Below are 11,103 nucleotides of genomic sequence, written 5' to 3' on the forward strand. Positions count from 1 at the left end.
GTGGTTGCCCGGACTAACAAAAGATTTTTTTTCTAAAGGAATTTATGCGCTTTGTAAGCGCTGTAGGACTTGGATTGAGAGTGGGGGAGATTATGTTGAAAAGTGATACAGCTTTTTACCAATTCTGTACAATAAATAATAGTTAAAAAATATTTAAGGTTTTCATTTGACACACCCTCGCACTATTGCACGATAGAAAGTACCCTCTACCACAATCGTCACGGAAAGCCTCAGATTACAGTTGCAGAGCCCTACTGCCCACAATTCGCGATCTACATACATTGGTCCGCTGGAAGAGGCCGGCCGCTGTGGTCTCGCGGTTAAGGCGCTCAGTCCGGAACCGCGTGACTGCTACGGTCGCAGGTTCGAATCCTGCCTCGGGCATGGATGTGTGTGATGTCCTTAGGTTAGTTAGGTTTAAGTAGTTCTACGTTCTAGGGGACTGATGGCCACAGATGTTAAGTCCCATAGTGCTCAGAGCCATCTGAACCATTTTTTTTAGCTGGAAGAGGTATGCAGTCTTTAGAAATATTATGTGCTTGTTCAGATCGGTGTGCAACATCCGTATTGAGGGAAAACGGCCCTCGGTTTACGCTTGTGTCGACGGAAGCGGTGAGTGAGTTAATTACACGGCTAGAAAGGCGGTGGGCGGAGCAACTTGCATCCGGAACTCATGCTCGGACCGTGAAAGCCGGGTAACGGTACGACTTTTCGCAGGAGACGCCTGAGAAGACGCGCATAACACACGCTTACGCGGTAATTAAGGGCTTTTGTTGCGGTCGACGATGACGAGAGCTGCTATCACATACCCATCTCGGTTTACACGTCCTTCTTGAACAGCCCGCCACGTTTATTGCACAGTGTACAACTGCCTCCTCTACTTGTAATTGTAGCTCTAATAGAGACATTATGCAAGGGAATGATACATTTGCCGCACTTTAAATAAATCGTTAAAGGAAGGGGGAATAAGCCAACGAACTGCAACCGGCCACAGGCACGTAAATGTGAAACTTGTCCGCTTCTCTTATATGTAAAGTGCTTGCTCAACTGATTATTCAGTCGGGGTCTAAAACCTTGTCCAGCAACAAATATTTTGGATGGACTTGGTTTTCTTGTATCATGCCTGCTCAGATAACTTTATAACCACATTCCATTATACTCATTTTGCTTTTGTTGATGTTCATCTTATACCCTCCTTTCAAGACACTGTCCATTCCGTTCAACTGCTCTTGCAAGTCCTTTGCTGTCTCTGACAGAATTACAATGTCATCGGCAAACCTCAAAGTTTTTATTTCTTCTCCATGGATTTTAATACCTACTCCGAATTTTTCTTTTGTTTTCTTCACTGCTTGCTCAATATACAGATTGAATAACATCGTGGAGAGGCTACAACACTGTCTCACTCCCTTCCCAACGACTGCTTCCCTTTCATGTCCCTCGACTCTTATAACCGCTACCTGGTTTCTGTACAAATTGTAAATAGCCTTTCGCTCCCTGTATTTTACCCCTGTCACCTCCAGATGTATTTATCGATATAAAATTTAAATCCCACATATATAAAATTTACATCCTGTACCTCTATCTTACCTTAAAGGGGTGCAGTAATCAGCCTAAATCCGGAGTTTGCTTCATCTCTTGCTAGAGAATGTGAGAAAACTGTTTTCATATTTCAACACGAAACTAAAAACATATTAGTCACAACTCAACTCCTTTTCACCCCGTTTCAGCTAATATCCGTGACGTCTTTCATCGCCAGGGCAGCTACTGATTGTTTTTTAACCTTTTCACTCACTAAAATTTTCCTCTTCTTCTTGTACTGTTACTGCCGCTGCTCAACAACATTTTCTTCTTCTCCTAGCACTGCTTCTGCTGCTGCTTCTAATACGAGTACTTTTTACTTCTGCTGGTCCAGAGAGGTTACGCCATCGCTAAGACGTTGCACCCGTACTAGGAAAGAGAAATTTGTTATTCCCGTCCACACATCCTGGTTTAGATTTTCTATAGTCACCTGAAATTCGTTCGAGGCGAGTATGGGAACGATTCCTTGAACAGGAGAGCGGTCGGTTTCTTTCTTGACATCACTGAACTCAGCTAGTCTTCCCGATCTAATGACTTTAACGGCACATTAAAATATAAAAATTCTATCATCCGACGTTCTTGTCCATATGTCGACTGCATTTTTCTGGGGTTTTCTATCTCATTTAGTGAAATGATTACGTTTGAATTCACTTAAATTCAAACAAGAGATGTCTGGCGACCGTGTGTAAGGGAAGTCTGAATGTGATTTAGTAGACCCACTTAAAACAACCAACTCGGATATTTCTCAAATAATGTGTGTAGTTGATGTACCGTATCCACTACATAAAGGTACACCTATACACTAACAAAATTATCCATGCACTGACTTCAACGTTCATAGGCTGGCTTTAAGCACTATGGGACTTAACATCTAAGGTCATCAGTCCCCTAGACTTAGAACCACATAAACCTAACTAATCTAAAGACATCACACACATCCATGCCCGAGGCAGGATTCGAACCTGCGACCGTAGCAGCAGCGCGGTTCCGGACTAAAGCGCCTAGAACCTTTCGACCACAGTGGCCGGACAACTTTCATAGGACAATGAGTACATTTCTGAAATAGAACAATGCCCATTTTATCACTAAATAGTTTGTAGGGATGATTTCCTTACAATGGAGTACGTTGCGTCATTCTACTGCAAAATGTCCGTGATATATTGTGACTACAATATATGACAGTATCTCTGCCTCCATCGCACCCAATTTTCCATTAAACCACCGCTGTATCTTTTCCTTCTAGTAAAAAACATTCGTTTTTCACATTCAGCAAAATGTCAGCGTCCGTAGAGTGTAAGTATTCGAAAGGATTGGTAGGAAATCGTCTCATATGGTTATATTATGTAGTACAATCCCTTTTGTTTTACGAAGAATAATCCCTTAATCACCAGAAGCCTGTAAACTTAGGCAATCATCTCATACGAATATTTTATGAAGAAATATGCCTTAATCCATAGAACGGTGTAACACAGTCTTTTCCTAATAACGGTTATTTTAATCACATCTTTAAGTTACATCAAATGCATTCGCAGTTGTGCGGCCATCCTGATTTAGGTTTTCCGTGCTTTCCCTAAATAGCTCCAGGCAAACGCCCGGATGGTTCCTTTGAAAGGGCACGGCCAGCTTCCTTCTCCGTCATTCCGTAATCCGATGAGACCGATGACCTCATTGTTTGGTCTCTTCCCGCAAACAACCCAACCATTCGCAGTTGAGAATTTATTTCTCAAGCAAAGACACAGCTGCCTGTTGTTATGTAGCAGATAGCACATTTTGTGATTTTACATGTTTTCATAAAAATTTAGTTTTATTACTACTACGTTCTTTTAGAATTTTACAGATGTGTAAAACAAAAAATTTAATTTTTTAAAAAATTGCAAATGTGTATACACTGATGAGTCATAATATTATGACACGTGCTTAACAGCCTGTTTGTCAGTCTTTGGAACGAAATGCATCACTGGTTCTGCGTATCAAGGATATGACAGTTTGTTGGTAGGTTTGTGGAGGTATGTGGCATTAGATGTCTACGCACAGGTCATGTAATTCGCGTAGTAACGGGCCTCTAACGCGGTGATGACGCCCGATGGAAAACCGAGATGAGTACCATAGGATTTACATCAGGCAAATTTGGTCGGCAAGACATCAACGTGAGTTCAGTATAGTGCACCTCAAACTACTGTACCACGATTCTGGCTCCTAGACGTGGACCATTATACCGCTGAAAGATGACATCGTCGTCGGGGGAAACATCAAGGAGGATGTCTCCCATACCGTAAATACTGCTCCCAACAAATCTGTGTCCGCAGCGCGGTGTACATTCCGGGCCACCGTTCGCCTTGTTGACGACATTAGTGGAAACGATCATCGACCTGGTGTAGCCAGAAACGTGGTTCATACGACCAGCTGACACGTTTCCTCTGATCCACGGTCCAAATCGGCCGATCCCGTGCCCCCTTCAATAGCAGCTAACGATGTCGCTGGATCAACGTATGAAAACGCATAGGTCGCCTGATGCGGAGCACAATGTTCAGCAATGCGCGCTGAATGGCGTGTTCAGAAACAGATGTACACCACCACTATGTTATTTGGAAAGAGGTGATACATATCTCTCCCGGATTACAGGGTAGACAAACATCTAAACCCCACTTTCTGTGACGAGTCTTTGACGTCCAACCATTTAGCGCCTCGTGGTAGTTTCACTGCCCTACCTCTTTCCGTTGATGTTCACCACGATTGTAGCAAGTGAACATTCGACCTGTTACGCCTTTTTCAAGATACCCGTTCACAAGTTCCGGATAATAATAACGTGCTCTTCGTCAAAGTCGCTTATGTCAGTCGGTTTCCCCATTTGCGACCAATATCTTCGCTACGATGATTCCCCAGCCATCTCTGCTCCATTTACGTACTTTCCTTACCGCGTCACGTTTCCACAAGGCCACCAGGCGACACACGTCACAGTGGAAAGTGGTCATGATGTTTTGGCTAATCAGCGCATACAGTTTTGTTTCAAATGGTTCAAATGGCTCTGAGCACTATGGGACTTAATTTCTTAGGTCATCAGTCCCCTAGAACTTAGAACTATTTAAACCTAACTAACCGAAGGCCGAAATTTATCACCAAGTCCTCGTACTTGGCGGGAGACACTATTTTCTAGACATCTTTACGCGCTCACTGTGAGCTCAGAAATGAGAAGAGCGACGTGATGGTATCTAGGGTCATACTAGAGACACTGCCCAAAGCTTTATCGGATTTCATAGTTGTTTCCATTTCGCGACCGGTCGTAACTTACTTTCTGGACACCCCTGGTAGGTAGCTCATTAATTGTCTTCTGCAGCTGGAGATGTTATTCAGTTCTCTAATATAATGCAGGATGTTCTTCCAGAGTTGAGTTCCTGCTACAGTAGAGAAAGTGGCTGAACGATGGAGTGGAACAGAAAGAATTTTGCTCTGATGAGTTTCTTCCTGTTCCATTAGAGTCTGTGAAACGTCCCTTTAGAAAAATGATACATAATTGTGCTTACACTGAAACACAATATTTTTTAGCGCAACGCAATCTGACTTTCAATAATCCCAACAAGAGAATGGTCCTCACTAAATTAACCTATACGTTTCACAAATCACTTACCTCACAAAAATCTTCGTTACTCGAACTACTGAATACAGTGAGCGCCACTACTGCCAGCTAAATAAAAGATTCAAACTACTGAAGTCACTAACTACTGATAGGCATAGTTAGCAAAAGAAAGATTTTGATAGGGAACAAACAATGTATTTACCTTAATAGTGTTCAAAAGTCATAATATATATAGCAGTTCATGACATCCAGTCTTACAAATGTACTGTTTCTGGTGGACACTCTTCCAGATCATTCGCTCTCAAAATTCTGCCATTTCTCTCCCCACGTCCACCACTGCTGGCGGATCACCTCCAACTGCGCAACGGTACGCGCTGTTTACATCCAGCTGCCCAACTCTACAATAGCGACTATTGCAACAACGCCGACCTGCCACAGACTGCACACAGCACAGCCAGTGATTTTCATACAGAGCGCTACGTGGCGTTACCAATAAAAAAAAACTAAACAGCCTACATACATCTGGAGCTATTTAAATGCCTCAGAGCATTGTGTAGTTGCACTGATCTTTTCTTTGCAGTTCCAAAAGGAACTACAAATGGGGTGGCTTCATATATTCCTAGGTTCTTCACTTACTACTGGTTCTAGAAACTTTGTAACTTAGTTTTCGAGAAATAATTGGCGCCAATCTTCAAGTATCTGCAAATTCAGTTTTTTTTACCATTTCTGGGAAGCACTCGCTTGAATCGAACAAACAAATGACCAGTTGTGCAGTCTTAAATGGCAGGGTTGCCACATACTTGAGAAATATTTTTAGACAAAACGCGAATATTGTAAGCAGTCTTCTTGGACTGGATTTTCCCATTATCCAAATAATGAACTGAAGTCTGCAACCTGCTTTAGCTACGATTCAGGCTATGTGGTCATTCCATTTCTTATCCACACCCGGTAAAGTATAAATTTTTCCAATTTCGGCTCATCGATATTGTAGCCATACTTTTATACTATACATAGATAATACTTTTCGCGTTTTCTAATGTTCTCGATGTTAAATTCTGAACATATAGGGAACCACTAGGAAGGTAAGGGTATTTTACGAATCCTTTTTTTTTATCAGTCTTTAGACTGGTTTGATGCGAGCCGATACGACTTCCTCTCCTTTAGAAACTCATTCGTTTCAGAGCAGCATTTGCACACAACGTCCTGATTTACTTGGTTATATTCCAATACCTGTTTTTCCTTACAGGTTTTAGGATCCAGGACTCCCCCAAGTACAAAGTAATTTTTTCACGCTTCAAAACAGGTCCTATCATCCCGTTCCTTCTTCTTGTAAACGTCTTCCAAATGTTCCTTTCCTCACCGATTCTTTGGATAAGTTCTTGATTTCTAATCTTATAAGTCCACGAAATTTTCAAAATCCTTCTGTAGTACCATATTTCTAACGTCTCGATTCCCTTCCTTTTCGATTTTGTAACAGTCCATGCAACACTCTCCTCCAGACATGCATTCTCAGAAATTTCATCCTCGATGTAAAGCAGATGTTTGATACTAGTGGATTTCTTTTTGCTGAGAATACTCTCTTTACCTGTACTAATCTGCTTTTATTGCATTCCTTTCTCCGGCCGTCATGGGTTATTTTGCTCCCAAGGTAGCAGAATTCGTTAACTTAGTCTACTTCATAATCCCCAATTTTGATGTTAAGTTTATCGCTAATATCATTTCTGCTTCTCCTGATTACTTGCATCTTTCTTCAGTTTACTGTCAGTGCATAGTGTGTCCTTCTCAGACTCCATTCAAAAGATCTGTAATTACAGTGAGGGGAACGTTGTCAGCGAATCTCATTATAGATATGCTTTCACTCTGAATTTCAATCCTACTCTTGAACCATTCTTTTATTTGCGCCATTACGTCTTCGTTGTATACACTGAAGAGTAGAGGCGAAAGACCGCATACCTGTCTTACACCCTTTTTAATCCGAACACTTCGTTCGTTGTCTTCCACTCTTTGTTGTTCCCTCTTGTTTCTCGTACAGTTTGTATATTACCGTCTTTTCCTGTAGGTGATCCCGATTTTTCTCAGAATTCACCATCTTGCACCATTTTACATCGTCGGACGTTTTTTCTAGGTCGAAAAAATCCTTTGAATGCGACATGATTCATCTTAAGTCCTGCTTCCATTATTAAGCGCAACGTCGAAACCCCCTGTGGGGCCGGCCGCGGTGGTCTAGCGGTTCACGCGCTCTGTCCGGAACCGCGGGACTGGTACGGTCGCAGGTTCGAATCCTGCCTCGGGCATGGATGTGTGTGATGTCCTTAGGTTAGTTAGGTTTAAGTAGTTCTAGAGAACTGATGACCACAGATGTTTAGTCCCGTAGTGCTCAGGGCCATTTGAACCCCCTGTGGGTTTTGTAAAATAAAGCGTCGGCATGTGTGGTTGCCTAATGATGTCTCCACAATGGAATTCTCCCGCCTATAAATGATTAAACCGACCTTGCCATTAGCAACCTACACCAAACGACCCTGCCATTAACAACCTACACCTTGGGATTTCCATAAAACGAAGTATCATGTTGTGGTATTACCTCATTTCACTCTAACAAATTAACCAGTGAAACCTTCCCGTCTCCTCTATACCTGTTGTTTTATTCATAACCTTCCCTTTTACAACAAACTATGTAACCTTTTCTTAGAATTTCTTTCTCTTGTTTAATAATAACAAATGAAATCTTCCCTTTGAAATTTATTATCCTTCTCAATCTTCCCATACAAATTTAATTGCTGCTTATTAAAAGTGATTTTATGATTATTTCGACGAAACATAGAATGTGTCATCGTCGTGGCCCTCAGTTGTTACCTGCAATAACCTAAAACTGTTCCTTACCATTTTTACTGTTACTGGATCGCCATCTGACTGCTACATCGAACTGCGACATGAATATACTTACTCTGTTTTACTATACTCTATTAGCTGCTGGTGGGCTTTCATGATAAGTGGCTGTATTTATTACCAAAGTTGACCTTATTCTTTAATAGCAATGCTGACTTTATTCTTTAATTAATTTGACTGAAGTTACGTAATTCATAGTTAAACTTTTTTGACAACAATAAAATTTCGCACAGTTTTACGTTGATCGTTTTTGGGATGGATTATAATTAGAAATGCAATATTACTGGCAAAAGTTTATTATATTCTGAATGAAATGATTTTACAAACGTTCAAATGAGACTTACTTTTTACAATAATCTTACAACTAGCAATGCGCAAACATACCTTCAGTAGTCTTGAGTGTCTCCAAAAAATTAATTCAGTAATATTAGTTCCTCTTATTATAATGGTTAGCTGATGTCTCTGTACATCCGTTTATAATCTCTTCTAAATCATAGCTAGTGGCTGGCAGGCACACCGCTCCTCTCAACCTCTCACTTCAGTCCTGCTACAGACTCGCTTCACATCTCGCTTACTACTGACTTCCTACGAACGCTAAAGTGCGGTCTCTCCTGCCAACAACGTTTTCTGGTGCAGACAATCCGTGCTACCATTACAAAATGTATCAATGCGAGGTCTTTCCCGGTCTTTTCTTAAAATGTATCCATACGCAGTCTCTGCCGCCCTTTTAAAAATTATATCAATTTGCGGTCTCTCTTGTCAACAATACTTTGGTGCAGACATTCCCTGCTACCACAATTATTTCCAACATGACAAATATTAATTATTCCTACTTAATCCTATTAATAAAATATAAACGTCTTTCATAAATTGTGATTTGACAATAAACAATAGAAATATACACATCTTACAACAGTTATGCCTATCGGGTTGCTACTAGAATGAGTCACATCTTGGATACCGTGGACGATTTATTCTATTCATTTACTGTGAGTGTTTCCCTATCCACCGAACGGAAGTGCGCATATCTTCTACTGAAGTACGGGCAGCAGTTACGCTGAACCGATGATCTGCTCGTTGGGGCGATGCCCGCTGTGCAGGTGACGTACGTGGCGTAGCTGCTGTGCTCTGCCTACACGGTAGACACAATATGCCGTCCGGAAACTCCTAGGACAGAAATTACCTCAGTACAAGACAGAACGTGAGTCAAGATTTCTGGTTGCTCACTAGCCAGGAACAGAAATTCCGTAAAGGAGCACTCCAGTGTGTTTAATAACCCACAGAGAGCTAAAGAATCGTCACTCGAGTAAACAGAATGACAACTGTGTTCACTGAAAAACGGCTACAAACCCTTCTTGTGGCGAAATCAACACGTCTCAAAATTTAACCGCCAGATTCTCGTCTTTGGCTCTCACCAGCGGAGTCTCTGTGTGCTGGAAGTACCCTCGACCGATCCCCATAGTGAGGTGCACCTCCACGCCATACGCGTGTCTCCTCCTGGACATGCAGCATTTACGTCTGTGCTCAGGCGACGAATCCCGGTGGCTCTTACAGAAACATTACCTCCTAAACATGGGTCATGAATATGCCAGCCAGTCACCCGAAGCTCGTACTCTTTTCAGAAGATTTACCTGGAAGTTCCATTTCCCCTCCTACATCCTTAGCACTTGTAACCGCTCTTTAGAGAGTGGGTATTCAGAAACGAATATTAGATTAAATTCAGGTAATACGACATGACCCAAGAGCCAAAAAACGGTAGTTGTGTTTCGAAGTAACAGTTAGTTAAAATTTTACAAAGAGTAGATATTTGAAATAGAGTGACGCAAAGTAGTACAAAGGGAATCGAAGGAAGACATAACAGAGCTGCGTTTTGTTTTGAATATAATATACACTCCTGGAAATTGAAATAAGAACACCGTGAATTCATTGTCCCAGGAAGGGGAAACTTTATTGACACATTCCTGGGGTCAGATACATCACATGATCACACTGACAGAACCACAGGCACATAGACACAGGCAACAGAGCATGCACAATGTCGGCACTAGTACAGTGTATATCCACCTTTCGCAGCAATGCAGGCTGCTATTCTCCCATGGAGACGATCGTAGAGATGCTGGATGTAGTCCTGTGGAACGGCTTGCCATGCCATTTCCACCTGGCGCCTCAGTTGGACCAGCGTTCGTGCTGGACGTGCAGACCGCGTGAGACGACGCTTCATCCAGTCCCAAACATGCTCAATGGGGGACAGATCCGGAGATCTTGCTGGCCAGGGTAGTTGACTTACACCTTCTAGAGCACGTTGGGTGGCACGGGATACATGCGGACGTGCATTGTCCTGTTGGAACAGCAAGTTCCCTTGCCGGTCTAGGAATGGTAGAGCGATGGGTTCGATGACGGTTTGGATGTACCGTGCACTATTCAGTGTCCCCTCGACGATCACCAGAGGTGTACGGCCAGTGTAGGAGATCGCTCCCCACACCATGATGCCGGGTGTTGGCCCTGTGTGCCTCGGTCGTATGCAGTTCTGATTGTGGCGCTCACCTGCACGGCGCCAAACAGGCATACGACCATCATTGGCACCAAGGCAGGAGCGACTCTCATCGCTGAAGACGACACGTCTCCATTCGTCCCTTCATTCACGCCTGTCGCGACACCACTGGAGGCGGGCTGCACAATGTTGGGGCGTGAGCGGAAGACGGCCTAACGGTGTGTAGAACCGTAGCCCAGCTTCATGGAGACGGTTGCGAATGGTCCTCGCCGAGACCCCAGGAGCAACAGTGTCCCTAATTTGCTGGGAAGTGGCGGTGCGGTCCCCTACGGCACTGCGTAGGATCCTACGGTCTTGGCGTGCATCCGTGCGTCGCTGCGGTCCGGTCCCAGGTCGACGGGCACGTGCACCTTCCGCCGACCACTGGCGGCAACATCGATGTACTGTGGAGACTTCACGCCCCACGTGTTGAGCAATTCGGCGGTACGTCCACCCGGCCTCCCGCATGCCCACTATACGACCTCGCTCAAAGTCCGTCAACTGCACATACGGTTCACGTCCACGCTGTCGCGGC

Source organism: Schistocerca gregaria, chromosome 8 (assembly GCF_023897955.1).
Source record: "Schistocerca gregaria isolate iqSchGreg1 chromosome 8, iqSchGreg1.2, whole genome shotgun sequence".
NCBI lineage: Eukaryota > Metazoa > Arthropoda > Insecta > Orthoptera > Acrididae > Schistocerca > Schistocerca gregaria.